The sequence below is a fragment of the Pongo pygmaeus genome, chromosome 4 (assembly GCF_028885625.2).
Source record: "Pongo pygmaeus isolate AG05252 chromosome 4, NHGRI_mPonPyg2-v2.0_pri, whole genome shotgun sequence".
Classification (NCBI taxonomy): domain Eukaryota; kingdom Metazoa; phylum Chordata; class Mammalia; order Primates; family Hominidae; genus Pongo; species Pongo pygmaeus.
In genome coordinates, this window is record NC_072377.2 from 77944099 (window position 1) to 77956942 (window position 12844).

Here is a 12844-nt window from a genome sequence, read left to right on the forward strand (position 1 = left end):
AAACAAAGACCATGCATATGGTATAAATTACACTGACGCGTAATCTGTTGTTTTCCTGAGGTATTAGCATTCCCTTCCATGATCTCTGATAGTAGTAACATTTATCAGCTTAAGATTTACCAAGAATCTGTATGATTTTAGTGATTTGAGCCATTAAGCTAATTGGGTCATGTTGTAGAATTCTCTCTCTAGATCACATTCACTTTCTTTCAGTTCATATGTTGTAATGCCTGGAAGGTCACCTTTGACATCCTAATCACAAAGTTAAAGGCCTTTTCCTGTTTCTCCTGCTCTTTGGTTCTTCTGCAGCCAATGGGCTATTGGCCACTCTTCATTCTTGAAATTACACTATTTTATTGTCTGACATGATGCTGTGTTGTCCTGGTTCTCTTCCCACCTCTTGACAGCTTGTTTCTTTTTCTTCATTAGCTCCTTCTTTACCTACCTTTTAAAAATGAGAAATTATTTAGTTCAATCCTTGGCTCTGGCTTTCGTAGAATATACCCTCTCCTCTTATTTCCAACATCGCCTCCATGCAGATGACTCCTGAAACTCCACCCAAAACCTCATTGGCAATCAACAGAGCAAAGCAATGAACATTTTACTTGATCACTGAACCTTCACCAAAACCTCAACATCTAGGTATAAGTTTCTCTTCTGAGCTCAAAACTGTCTTTCTCTACAGATTCCTCCATTATTCCAATCTTTTAGGACTGAAATCTCAACTTTATGTCTTCCCTTTCCTCTATGGAAAGTATCTAAGTAGTGACCACTAGAGTTTGGATATGATTCGTTTGTCCCCACCAACCCTCATGATTAAATTTCATTCCCAGTGTAGCAGTGTTAGGAGGTGATGCATAACGAGAGGTGTTTGGGTCATAGGGGTGGATCCCTCATGAATAGATTAATGCCTTCCCTGGGGTTGGCGGGGGTTGGGGGTGGTGAATGAGTTTTCACTCTATTAGTTTCCACAACAGTTGGTTGTTAAAAAGGAGCTGGCACCTCCTCTCTCTCTCTCTCACTTCCTCTTGCCATGTAATCTTTATAGGAGCTGGCTCCCCTTCACCTTTTGCCATGAGTGGAAACTTCTGAGATCTTCACCAAAAGACAACCACAGTTTGGTGTCATGCGTCTTGTATAGTCTGCAAAACAGTGAGCTAAATAAACTCTTTTTCTTCATAAATTACCCAGCCTCACGTATTCCTCTATAGCAACACAAAATAAACTAAGATAGTGACCAAGTCTTGTTGATTCTTATTTCACAGTGCTGGTTATATTCCTACTGACAACAAGCTAAATCGGACTCTTTTACCTTTCCTAGGATTGCTGAAAAGGCCCCTTAATGGTTTCCTTGATTTCAACATCAGTTACCTCCATTCTATACCCCACATCTATGTCAAACTACCCCTCCCCAAAACACTGTCAGACCATGCCACTCTGCCACTCAGAAGCCTTCCAGGACTCCTCATGGCTTACTGGATTGTATCTAAAACCTTCAGCTCAGAGTTCAAGAGCCTCCACAATGGGCCTCAACATACTTTTACTACCTCCCCGTCCCTCAACTTGTCTACATAAAATAACAACTCCAGATAAACTTATTTCCTCATTCTCTTTCAAATATACTTTCATCCTTCCATTCATCTTCCTTTTTCTTAGACTACTTTCCCCACCAAAACTGCCTTCCTAACCTAATCCTAACTCCCAAATGGGACCAAGGTCAGATCTCACTTCTTTAGTAATGATGTTCCTCATTCCCTAAGTTGAACTAATCGCTCCTTTCAAAAAAGTTTCCACAATTAGTATTCAGATAATACATTTGGTAATTAACCACTTACTGCCTACTGACATCTTTTCCATTATTGCTTGCTACTATTAAGTGCTTTATTATTATTTAAGTTTTCATATTTGTAAATCTTGTATCTCCAACTTGATCGTTTACCCCTTCTTTTAAAAGGGGCAAGCCTATCCTCTTTGTATCTCACAAAGCATTGAAGAGTAACTTGTACAATGTATTAACTTTTTATCCAAATAATTTTAGAAATGTTTACCTCCAATAGTTAGGACCTATTCACATGGCTTCATATTCTTTCAGTTAATATGTCTTCATGATGGTCCTCAGAGCTTTGAGAAAGCATGCATCTCCAAAATGTGTGTGTATTCTGTCATGGTTTGTATCCTGGATCCTTCCTCCTGGCTTCATGTACTACTTACTACATGGCAGATTTGGCTTTTAACTCTACCCTTAAACCAACTGACTATGATTTCTAAACATAGAGAATAGACAGCTAGATTAGTTATGCTGTAGTAATGTGAAATAAGAATTTTCTTCCCTCTACCCTACACAGATCTTATTCAATAAAATTGTTTTTAAAAATGTGGGCTTGATTACTCACTGTTATTTTCATCTAGTATTATGTTAAATATTCAAGTGTTTTGAAAATAAATGAATGTGATATGTTCATTGACCTATTTGTAAGAAGCTAGATATCCGCAAATTGTGAAATACAGTCAACTAGCAATTATCCTCATACAGATCCAGGCTTTACCTTATGACTAGTGATCTGTGGTCTGCTGCCAACCAGCTCTCTTCTTCCTCCAGCTCACACCCAACCTACTTTACCCAACAACACTGAAAATAAATGTTCACTTGGTCCAACCTACTAAAATCAATCTAACACAGGTTGAAAAATAAGTATCTTATGTGCCAATCTCCGTTGATTTGTACCAGCTGCCTGGACTGCAGTGATGCAAAGAATTCTAAAGCTATATCCAGATTCATTAGGAAAGGCCTATTAGTGAGTCTGCTATGAGCACAAGACAAGATGTGTTGGCACTTGAACCATGAATTTGCAATCTCCAGCCAAAGCAAAACTTACAATGTGGAGTTTCTTGTAGGGACCAAAGTAAAACTACCCCTTTGCCCTCTGAGGTTTTGCTGAAAACTCAGCTGAAAAAAAGATTAATAGGAGAAAAGGCATATAAAATTTTATTGTAGTGTGCATAGCACAGGGTATCACAGGAGAATGACAGAAGTGATATACCCTTTTCCATAGGGGAGGAAGGAGATGGGAAGTGTAGACATTTCTTTTAAGGAGCAGTAATGATAGATCACAGGAGAATGATAGAAGTGGTATACCCTTTTCCATAGGGGAGGGAGGAGATGGGAAGTGTAGACATTTCTTTTAAGGAGCAGTAAGTCATTAGGGAAAAATAATGCACTTGGGAGGTGGGAGGCAGACATTATGGGAAGGTGAGGGGTGGAACTGCACAGGAACAAAGGTCATCTTATTATGCAAATTGAGTCCCACAGGAATCTCTTGGAGCTGCTCTCAGAAGAATAGATGAAAAGTCTGTCTGGGCAGGGTGAATATTCCCAGTCTCTTCCCTTCCCTTCCCTTCCCTTCCCTTCCCTTCCCTTCCCTTCCCTTCCCTCCCCTCCCCTCCCCTCCCCTCCCCTCCCCTCCCCTCCCCTCCCCTCCCCTCCCCTCCCCTCCCCTCCCCTTCCCTTCCCTTCCCTTCCCTTCCCTTCTCAGGTGATTAATCTTTCCTGGTTATTTGATGAGGTCCCTAAGGAAAGCATTTAAGATAATTGCATTTATTTTGGAAAGAAGCTTTCTTGGTCACATAAAGAAATTCTAGGAAGAGTCCCTCCTTGTGCTTAAGAGACAAGACAAAGGTAGAGGAATCTTCATTCTTAGGCAGCTTCTAGGGCTCCTCAGCACATCACAGCATCAGTCTTTGGGGCATCACTTTCTGGGCCCCAACATTCTCAAAGGCAAAGATTCTGTTTTATTCATCTCTACACATCTTCCTCTCTTCCCCTTTTACTAAGTCATGGCAGATATAGCCTGCTATGAAGTTGGCACCATTAGAGAAGGTATGGTTGCTTAGCTGTATCTGTGCCTAAAGTGAACATGTGTACTCTTAGTCACACCCCGTTTCTACTTCCACTTCTTGTGGAAACAGTCCCCATCTTCATTTAGAAATCCATTCATCTCTTATTTTCAGTCTACATGGTTCCAGGGAGATGACCTTAACACAAGCTCATTGTGACATGTGATTCAGACCACCAAACATGATTATTACATTTTTCAATAACTGGCTTAGAAAGGATATTTAACCCAACAGGGACAATGAGATACCTTAGATTTTTCTTCTGAGGTGTTTGTGAGGGAAACAGTCACTCTTGTTGCTTGCTGGATTTGAAACTAAGAACTATCTTGCTGTCACATGGAGTTGAGACTTTAAAGCTTACTAAAAAAAAAAAAATGACCAAGTCAAAATATGATGATAACAACAGTTGTGATTAACTAACCTACGCCCCCAAATCTATCATTCTGAAGCCCTGAATACCTTTCGTTAATAAATTCCCTTTTCTGCTTAAGCCTTTTTGAGTTTTCTATCACTTATTACTGACACAGACTCTCTGAGACAAAGCTTTATAAGGACCTTCTTTGACTCCTATCAACTGCAAAAACAATATCTAATAAAAAAACATGAGAAACGGCTGTGTGGGTGGTATTTATGCTGATGTTAGGAAAGCTCATACCCCGGCAGCAGAAAACACAGCAATTCAAAAGCACATGTTCTGGGAAGTGACTGCTAGCTGGGTCTGTTTTTTGCTTTATATCATTGCTCTCTTCTGTGAGTACTAATAATTGAGACTAGGTTATATACTTTATAAGTGCTTCAACAGCAGTGCAGTTGGTCCAGGAAGGGAAGTTTGGCAGTTGAGTCACCTGTAAAGATAGTGTGTTGCAGGAAATCTCCAAATCAAGGAGAGATGCCTTCCCAAGGAGAGGTGGAGCTGGACCGGGCAGATGTGGGAAAAGTTGGTTTCTAGCCACAGGCTTTTTCTGTAGGCAAATCAAACCAGCCTAGGTTTCCAATATAGGCACAGAGAAGGCACTCCAGTCTCAGACACCTTGATCCTTTCCATAGACGACAAAGAGGTAATGGGGAGAGGCCATAGCCTACTCATTCAAGAAGGTAGTTCTCAGGATGAAAGTTCATCACAAATGTGTCTGTCCTCTCTGGATTTTGGCAGCTTTGTTGCATGACTTGAGTACTGGATCACGTCAGAACGTTACCTAGAGGAATATGCCCACTGCTTACTGAGTATCTTTGACATTCTTAACCTTGAGTAACTTGAGGAAACAGTAGAGTCTATGATTTGCTTCATCTTAGGTTGATATTTTTTCCAACTACAAATAGTAGTTTCCCGCTTCCCCAAGATCAGACTCAGAGGGTGCCTTAAATGTCAATGCTGAAATACTCATTTCAGCTCCAGGAAAATAAGTCTGTTGTGTCTCAAAAGATTTGTTCTCTGAGGCAAAACTATCTTTTGTTGCAACGCCCCCACAAAAGCCTGCATGAAAGGGTCACACAAATATGTACAAAGGAAAGATCAGTGAAGATTTCCTTTCTTCTCTCTCTGTTTTTTTTTCCTCTTAGCTCTGAGCTATGAACATGCTTAAAAGTCCGAGTGATGAGATCAATTCTGAATGGTCCTTGTTCTTCAGGATAAGTTCAAAGGTATCAAAAGTCAGCCTTTAAGGCTGAAGGAAAAATGCTTTCTACTTTGCCGCCAAAAGAGTTTAAAGTCTGGGGGCTTCATAGAAATTCCAAGGTGACAACCAGGAGGGAAGTCACAGATTGTTCCCTGACATTGGAGGATATGGCTTTTTTTTTTTTTTTTTTTGTAGGGAAATCAAATCCACACAGCTGTGCCTTTAGAACAATTAGACACACCTAGAAGATCACATCAGGATGTTAAGAAAATGAGACAAACAGTGAGCATTCTGACATCATATACACTGATTGGCTTTTTAAATTCTGGGGCCTTTTCACACAGATTTTACCCAGATAAAAATGCAAGCATCTGAACCATATACTTAAGTGTTTTCTCTGTGCTGCTGGCTGGAGCAGCTGGCAAAACATGATCTAGGACTGCTAAAACTGTTCTGACAAAAGCACTTTAGTGGGGTCTGCAGGACAGGGTCTGAAAGATGTCAGAATTTTTAAAATGTACTAATTGCTCAAAGGATGAAGCAATCCCTCTGAAAACTAACCCAGCATTTTAATAGAACCCAGAACAATACTGAGAATCTCAGAGGGAAAATCTGCTTGTTTTCTAACTCCTGCTGATAAAGAGGAAAAGCATAACCACTAAGCATAGGGCAATTGGCTTTTCAGGCACGTATGAATCCTTCAAGAACTGTACACAAAACTTTAGCAACTGAGCAAGAAACAAAAGAGCAGAAGCCTATCACCAAAGCACTGTTGGAAATAAGGCTATTTGGCCTCCATGCAAACCTCTGATGTCTGTCAGTTTAATCCTTCCAACAGCTCTTGCAGAGGTCCCCAAGGAAGACAGTGAGGGGACTGTGGCCAAGGGATGTGGAAGAATGTCCTGTCCTCACAGTCAGGCCCATTAACCCTCCAGGGAGAGCTCAAAACCCACAACAGATCTCTGACCTAGTTATTTGGCTCATGCAATCAATGGCTGTCTAATAGGAATTTATCAAACCTATGAAATCTTACGTTACTAGGCAGTGAAACCAAGTAAGGACTAAGAAAACCAGATGCCATCTGAATCAATCAGGACTTGGGGACATGGGTCCCCATCGTGATGTTTTACACAGCCACAGTGCCTCTCTACATCAGAGGACCTCACAGATTCTGGGCTTCTGATAATCATTTCTCAATCCTGTGAATGTAAACCAAAACTAAAATTCTAAGTTCCTCAACCATCTGAATGGACCCATCCTCTAAGCCGGGGGCATTCCAAAATTTACCTAAAAACTAGCTGAGGCCATGATGGGAAGGGGGAGCTGGACATGCCACATTATACCCTCCTTCCTGTTGGAATTCAAACACAGCTGACCAGCTGTAACATCAATATAGAGACCTTAAGATTGATAGAACAGACTCTTAAGCCTGATAAGTAACATTTACAATCTATTCTCTCTGAAGCCTGCTGCTGGAGGCTTCCTCTGCATGATAAAACCTTGGTCTTCATAACCTCTTCGTAACCTAGACATTCTTTCTATAACCCAGACATTCCAGGTCCTTAGATAATAACTCTTTCAACCAATTGCCTATCAAAAAATCTTTGAATCTGGCCAGGCACGGTGGCTCATGCCTGTAATCCTAGCACTTTGGGAAGCCAAGGCGGGCAGGTTGCCTGAGCTCAGGAGTTCAAGGCAAGCCTGGGCAACACTATGAAACCCCATCTCTGCTAAAAATACAAAAAATTAGCTGGGTGTGGTGGAGTACACCTGTAGTCCCAGTTACCCGGGAGGCTGAAACCAGAGAATTGCCTGAACCTAGGAGGTGGAGGTTGCAGTGAGCTGAGATTGTGCCACTGCATTCCAGCCTGGGTGACAGAGCAAGACTCTGTCTCAGAAAAAAAAAAAAAATCTTGAATCCGTCTATGACCTGGAAACACCACCACCTCAACTCCCAATCCCCCTGCCCTCCACTTCCAGTTCTCCCGCCTTTCCAGACCAAACCAATGTACATCTTACATGTATTGATGTGATGTCTTATGTCTCCCTAAAATGTATAAAACCAAGCTGTAACCCAACCACCTTCGGACGCATATTCTCAGGATCTCCTGGGGCTGTGTCACAGGCCATTGGTCACTCACATTTGGCTCAGAATAAATCTCCTCAAATATTTTACAGAGTTTGACTTTTTTTGTTGAAACCTATTTTATCAACAGAGCTAGGAATTTGAAGATGAATAAATAACTCAATATCTAACATACACAAATACATCACAGTAGGATCCTTGGCTCTTGATCCCCATTGCCAATGGCATTTTCAATAAGAACAAATGAACTAAATTAAGCAAAGAAAGATGGTTCCAGGATAGCCATTCTAGTCTCCAAATGAGCAGTTAATATGTTACTGCTGGCTGAAAAAATATGATATAAACAAATAACAACATAAAACACATCCCAGGTTAGTCAGTATACACACAAAACACATTAGTCTCTGATGATACATCCAGGAATTAATTGAGTATAAAATATTGTATAGAAATGAGGACACTCTCATGGCAATGAAGAAGAATAACGGTTTTACAAAATACAGCAGTGAGCCCAGCAACCCATTACTCTCCCCTCAGTCCCCTTCCTCTCTGCCTTTTCCTTCTGCCTGAGATAGCAATGCACAACTGACGGAGTCGCCCGAGATGGCTAAACGGAGGGCATGACTTCTGCAGATGAATCACAGCTGTGTGGCCTACTGCTCCCTCAGAACTCAACCAGAACTCAGGAGCGAGTCGCTCTGAGATGGTAATAGCCTCGTTACTGAGGTTATAAAGGCAGCAACGTGTCTTCTCTGAAAGATAAAACAGTATTATCCACATTTCATTTGGTAAATTAAATCCCTTTGAGCTTATTTACCATCTTGAAGATGGTGCTATTCTCTGTGAGCAGAAGTTTCAAAGTGAGATTATGCTAATAACTCATCCTTGTGTCTCATTGGCTTATCACACAGGGATGACTAGTGACATGGTATCTGCACAGAGGATGCTCTCCCCTGTCTCCAGAATATGCTGGCGTTCAGCCTTCTGCTTGGCTGGAATTTTTAGTTTTGGGGTCTTTTGATGTTTGTTTAGGGAGGGAGGGAATATTATTATTACCTTGACGCTACATACCTTGGAGGTTTTAGAACTTCTGGCACATCTATCATTTATTGAGCACCTACTACATACCAGACCCTGTGCTTAGTTCATGCACATGCATTATCTCAACAATTGTCTCGAGATGGATACCATATCTCTCCATATGCAAACTGATATGTCAAGAAGTTAAATTTCTTATCCTAGCTAAAAGAAATAGTAATGATTTTAAAATTGGAAGCTAAATATATATCTATTGACTATCTCAGAGCCCCCACCCCAGGACTGTAGCTTTGCCCAACCATCAGAACCAGGAAGAAGCTGCCACTGTGTCTGTGAACTGTAGCCACACAAACATGTGTGCAATATTCCTACCTACACAAAATGTGAATGTGTCAGCATTTGCCCAACTTCTTAATAAGGTACCTGCCATTCTTCCCAGTCACTGGGAGCCCAAGGACAGCAGGAGCATTTATTTCTTCCTCTGCATGTGAAAATCTACAACTCAACCTCAGTACATAACCCACGGCTAGTAAAGTGGTCAAAAGAAGTACCTAGAGCCTACCAAAATAAGAAACATGCAAATGGTATGTGAACCATCCAGTGTTACCAGCTCTCTGGTCAACCTAGTGCTGACTTTCCTACTTGGCCTCTTGGGAAAGAGATAATGATCAAAGTAAACAATTTTACCACACGTTAGAAAGTTCTAGGTATGAGATAATTAAATTCAGGGAGAATACAATCATAAATTAATACACTTTTTTGATTATTTATGAACATATATGGTCTGGTTAATACAGAGAATTAGAATATGAAAAGAACCATATTGAAGATTATTAGTCCTCAACATGAAGACAAGCTGATCTCATCACCACCTCTGGTCACCTATATTTCTCTTATTGCAGCTAATCAATATGGCCCACTATAGTGGGAATAATTATGATTACGTAACTATGTATCTGAAATTTTATCAGGTTAGAATCTGCTCAGCCTTTCCCCAAATCCATGTCTCCCAATTTTGCGAGGCATGTGGTCCACAAGAAATCACTGCTCTTCCAAGAATTGGTATAGAGACAGTCAAAGGTCACCAAGGGTCACCAAGTCACAGGGCAGTTCTCAAACTTTTCCACCAAAATCTCTCGAGGGCAGAGGGAGCCAATACATCACTTGGAGGGTGAGCCCAAATGCCTTCAACAAGTGAATGGCTTCTTCAAAGTCTCATGTTTGTGATAATCTTTCATTTTTGCCCATAAGTCCACACATTTCAATATAAAAATAATCTTTTTTATTACTTATGTACTTAGAGTTGAAGCTTTAAGAATGCATCCACGAATCTAGTATTTCAAGTGCCACCTTACATTTTGAGGGTCGAAATACGGAATCTAATGTCCTCAGTTCTTAAAAATCAGAGCAAAGGGTAGAAGAGAGAGAAAATGGATGAAAAGAAGCCGTCTGGTCAACTGAATGACAGAGCTAAATTTATTGTAAATTGATAATAAGAACAAACCCTAGCCTGCTCTATTTTAAAGAAGACTGTGCAAATGTGTGTGCATTGTCTCCCAGTTACACAGGCAGTATAAGCACCATTTCACAGCAAGGATCACTTGTAACAGAGCTACTGAATGGCTCATTTCCCTGCAACCAGGGGGCTGACTCATGGGAATGTTTCTGCACTGACCCAGCCTGGAAATCCCCAGAGAACCTTCCCTGTCTCTCATTCCCTCCTCAGCAGTGAGGTGGGGAGATGAGCCTCCTCCTGAGGTTCTCAGGCACCATGTCTCAGCTGCCCTTAGCTTGACAGGCCAGTCTTCCCCGTGATTGGAGTCTTCATAGGGAATGGGTCCCAGAGTGTAGTAGAAGTGGCTGCCATGGTGAGGTCCTGTTACACACGCTTCAGGCTGTTGCCACCAGGCCTTATCTGGCCATCTGTGCGTATCTGTGAGGACAGTTGCCATGGCACCAGCCTGTGGGCAGTGAGAGAGGTGCTGGAAGGGAATTCAGAGCCTGAATAACCCTGGGGTAAGTAACAGAAAGCGAGGAGGCAGTGCAGGGAGAGGTAAGGAAGGTGCTAGAAGTTCTATGAGATTATGTCAGAGATAGTGCTGCTCCCTAAAGCTCCCTCAGAAAGAGCCACCAGTCTCCTTCCCTCACCAGACCTCCTTGGGCCATCATGGCTGCCTTGGGCTCTCAGCTGGGGCCACATGTTTACCCTTGTCTGGCACAAGGGCATTTGCCATGGCCTCCAAGCCTGTCTTCCCCTCTGGCCTCACCACTATACCACCCACCACATCCTCTCCTTTCTGCTTTCAAAACCTGCTCTAGGAATATTCTCTAGAGATCCTGGAATATTCCCTGACACACTCACCTTTTCTCTCATGTCCATACAAGGATAAAATAGATGTATGTATATGTGTGTAAGGTGTTTTAGTTGTGAGCAGCAAGCCAGACATGGAAAGAAAAAAATCAAAACAGAGTAAAACAGTGAATCTAAAAAGAATTAAGTGAAAAACAATTTCTATGATTTTCAAGTAAAGGAGGAGAGCATCTGCACGGGAGTAGAACCTCTGTTCCCTCCAGAATACTGGGGGCCAAGGGGTAGGGAAGGTTGCAATATCTTCTGGTATGAGGACAAAAATCCAAAAAAAGGAAAGAGAGGCAACAGAAAAAGGAACAGAGAAAAAAGAAAAAAGGAGACTAACTCAAGAGCAGGGGAAAGCAAGGTCACTTCATAGTCAGAGAGAAAATATTTTGAGTGATTTTGGAACAAAATTACCTTCAGACTTTGCCCACAACAGAGTCTGAAGAGATTGAAAGCGCGAGTTGAGTATAGAAGAAACAATTGGGTTTTGAATGTTCTCCTCTGTGAGCTGGGCAGAGGAACTGGAACTCAGAGCCCAGGATGGCGATGATGACTAATATTTATATGGTGCATACTATATGTAGGCACTCTTCTGAGCGCATCCCATGTTTTAATCCCCTTAATGCTCACCGCAACTCTCTGAGAAGGCAATATCACTCTCCCCAACTATAGTTGTGAAACCTGGGCCCAGAGAGGACAAACAGCTTGCCCAAGGTCACACAGCTAGTAAGTGGGGCACCCAGGATTTGAACACAGGTGGTCTGATCCTGAACCCAGCCCTCTTTACCACTACCCACTAGTGTGTGTTCATAGTCACTCTCAGTAATAGTTTCCCAAAAGCAAAGTTACAAGTTTAAAAAAAGAAAGAAATGGGTGGAGACAAATTTCAAGCAGGTTTTAGGAAAGCAACCTCTAAGTGTGGGAGGGCTGGATAATTAATGATGCTCCACCACGCAGGAGAAAGAGCAGGAGTCTCAGAGAAATCCCTGGCTTAGAACCTCTGACTTTCCTTTGTTCTTCAGTTGGTTCTGAGCATTGAGTAGGTAGAGGAAAGGTCTCCTAAGGATATCATTATCTCATAGCCCCACTGCTGCTTAAAAAGCCTCAGCCTTGAGTTTCTAAGTGTCCTTCAGTCTTTTTTAAAGACTTAAACTGGAGCCAGATGTGATAGCATGGGCCTGTAATCTCAGGTATCCAGGAGGCTGAGGCAGGAGGATTTCTTGAGCCCTGGAGTTCTGGGCTGTAGTGCACTATGTGGATCGGCTATCCACACTCAGTTTGGCATCAATATGGTGACCTCCTGGGAGCAAGGGACCACCAGGTTGCCTAAAGATGGGCAAACTGGTCCGGGTCAAAAATGGAGCAGGTCAAAACTTCTATGCTGATCAGTAACAGGATTGTGCCTATGAATGATCACTGCATTCAAGCCTGGGCAACATAGCGAGACTCTGGTCTCTTAACAAAACCCTCAAACTGGAGCTGAAGACAAAAAAAAACAAACAAAAAAAACCCCCACTCTATTGTAACTACTTAAAGAGTTGTTGACTAGGGATAAAGCACTCAAGTAGAACAATATCAGGAATCATCCAGACACAAAATACACTGGGGTATTTTTCTTGGCCTTTCTGACATCACACCCTCTATGTATATTTTTTTCTTTCCCCTGGCCTTAAGGAGAAATTGCTGGGAGAAAGTTGCCACCAGAATCTCTGGCCAAAGACCTATCTTTTTTCTATTCCACAGTGGTCTAGGGGTATAGCATTTGGCATCCTCAGCTTTTCATCATCTTTGAGGGGCCTTAGAAGCTACAGTGTACTTAGATTATTTATTAAGTGTCTACAGCAGTTCTGCAGA

At 41.9% G+C, this 12844-nt stretch overlaps 1 long non-coding RNA gene across 1 annotated transcript; it reads right to left on the reverse strand.

The window, feature by feature from the left end:
* Window positions 1-337: 337 nt before the first annotated feature.
* On the reverse strand, window positions 338-2245 carry LOC129037501 (uncharacterized). The gene is made up of 3 exons (XR_008502826.1): window positions 2049-2245; window positions 1067-1142; window positions 338-445 (listed from the first exon to the last, which is right to left on the reverse strand). It is a non-coding gene; the product is annotated as an uncharacterized LOC129037501 (long non-coding RNA).
* Between the last annotated feature and the right edge of the window lie 10599 nt (window positions 2246-12844).